The sequence below is a fragment of the Urocitellus parryii genome, chromosome 4 (assembly GCF_045843805.1).
Source record: "Urocitellus parryii isolate mUroPar1 chromosome 4, mUroPar1.hap1, whole genome shotgun sequence".
NCBI lineage: Eukaryota > Metazoa > Chordata > Mammalia > Rodentia > Sciuridae > Urocitellus > Urocitellus parryii.
This window is the reverse complement of record NC_135534.1, coordinates 19,044,620-19,047,202: the sequence shown is the minus strand read 5'-3', so window position 1 is coordinate 19,047,202 and position 2,583 is coordinate 19,044,620. Positions and strand designations below refer to the sequence as shown.

Here is a 2,583-nt window from a genome sequence, read left to right as displayed (position 1 = left end):
TGTCTTTCATAAAGTAGATGGTGTGGAGAAGCAGATTGGGAAGACAAGGGTACTTGTGTTCTTGGTTTATGACCAGGGAAGCATGTTTATCCTCATACATGGAAATGTAGGAAGTGAGGGAATTCATCTTGCATTTATTCATCACCTCACAGGTGCCAGATGCTGAAGACACTGTGCCAGACTCTGTACTGAATACACCAAGGAAAAAGACAGCAGCATATTGCTATGGTAGGTGTCAGAGAAGGTGAATCTCCTGTGATTTCTATATATTTCCTATCTGCTTATTCTCTGTAGATATGTCCTGGCCAAGTCCTTTTACAGGTAAAACTGTAAATTTTGGAAGAGGGAATAGCCTTTACTAGTGTTCAGCACTTTACAGCTTACAATTTACATCTCAGAGCTATAATTTGCGAATTCACAGATGTAGGGGCTCAAAGGCAGACACTGCTGGGATTACTTAGCAAGTTGACATGGAATTGGAAACAGGAGAAATGAGATCTCATGTGTAGAGCCCAGTGTTTTATCAGTAAATTACACAATAACTGTCAGCCACAGAGGCTTTATAGGTGACAGGTAGTACTAGGTACCTGAGGAGAGGAGAGCATCATGGAGGAAAATGAAAAAGAATGACTGAGACCATCACTGGGCAGGGGTGGGCAGGGACATGCTCCACAGTAGCCATGACTGCCCCATCTCTGTGCTGTGAACCTCAGCCTGCAACCCTCTCATGGCTAATTTGCTATCTTTCTTTATCTTTTTTGCAGGTAATTCCGTCCCCAGGCAGGTGCCACTTCCTGAAAGGATCACCTCATGTCTCCCAGTAATGTGACTGAATTTGTTCTCTTGGGGCTCACGCAAAATCCACACCTGCAGAGGCTCCTCTTCATCGTCTTTTTGCTCATTTTTCTCTTTACCGTGCTGGCCAACCTGTTCGTCGCCATCACCATCTCCCTCAGCCCCACGCTTTCGGCTCCTATGTACTTCTTCCTCACTTACCTGTCCTTCATAGATGCCTCGTACACCTCTGTCACCACCCCCAAAATGATCATCGACCTGCTCTACCAGAGGACAACTATCACTTGAGGTGGCTGTCTGACTCAGCTTTCTGTGGAGCACTTCCTGGGAGGCTCAGAGATCATCCTCCTCATCGTCATGGCCTATGACCACTACGTGGCCATCTGCAAGCCCTTGCACTACATGACCATCATGAGGCAGGGACTCTGCCGCCTCCTGGTGGTGGTAGCCTGGATTGGAGGGATCCTGCATGCCACTGTGCAAATTCTCTTCATGATCAGCCTGCCCTTCTGTGGTCCCAATGTCATTGACCACTTCATGTGCGATCTCTTCCCATTATTGAAACTGGCCTGCAGAGACACCTACCTGCTTGGAATGGTGGTGGCAGCCAACAGTGGAGCCATGTGCTTGCTCATTTTCTCCATGCTACTCGTCTCCTACATCCTCATCCTGAGCTCCTGAAATCTCACAGCTCTGAAGCATGGCACAAAGCACTCTCCACATGTGGCTGCCACTTCACCGATGTCGTCCTCTTCTTTGTGCCTTGCATATTCACCTACATGCGTCTTGTGGCCACCTACCCTGTGGACAAGTTGGTGACTCTGTTCTTTGCCATCCTCACTCCCATGTTGAACCCTATAATTTACACAGTGAGAAACGCAGAGGTGAAAAGTGCCATGAGGAACTTGTGGAAAATAAGAGTAACTGGTCAGTTCATAGTGCCAAGACAGTGATGGTGTCCATAACTATGGAGGATGGTATCTGCCGCACACATACGCGAGAGAAGTAACACATTTTACAGAACATTGGCAAAAAAGCAAAAACCCTCAGACAAAAACCAAAAACAAAACAAAAACAAAAACCTAACATTTATTGGGTTCTAATAGTGGCTAGACCTTTTAATAAGTGCTTCTGGTACTGTGCGATGTATTTTACCAAGGCTGCAATGTTCACATGCAGAGGTTCTGGATCTGCAATGGAAAGAACTGCAAATCTCTGGTTTTGATGATTCTTGAGTGTGTGCCTCCACAGTTTCAGTGGGACTTTACAAAATTTTTCATACATGGTATTTTTGGTGAAATTGGCTTTCTATCTTAAAGAACCTTGGTTTCAGAACTTTAAAAAAAATGCTTATCCTTTTGTGGTAAAGGAAATCCTTTAGATGAACATACGGAGGTTAACAGTTGGGGAGTAAAAGAACTATCATTGATTTTTCTTTATTTTGCATTTTTTGGCAACTTGAATATATGAAAAAAGAGACACCCACAAAAGAATATGTTAGTAAAGGAATCAGCTCTGAGGATCTTATTTACTAAAATGGAGTCACGTTTTTCTCGGAAGACTCCCCAGCGTTTATAGACAAATATCTTAAAGAACTATGTGTAATCTGTGAAATATATTGTGAATGCAGTATATTAGTATTTTTTACTATTAAGATTTTTAAAAAATTCAGGCTGTAAGTACGAATATGTCTACATCAAAAATGTATCATTTTGAGATGCTGTTATGAGTAAGAATATTTTCTGGCTGAGGTACTTTAAAACATTTAATAATGACAGTTATCCTAGA

The 2,583-nt window shown here is 43.0% G+C and overlaps 1 pseudogene; it reads left to right on the top strand.

The window, feature by feature from the left end:
• The first annotated feature begins 810 nt into the window (after positions 1-810).
• LOC113175046 (olfactory receptor 4C3D-like) lies at positions 811-1,748 on the top strand (annotated as a pseudogene).
• Positions 1,749-2,583: the final 835 nt, after the last annotated feature.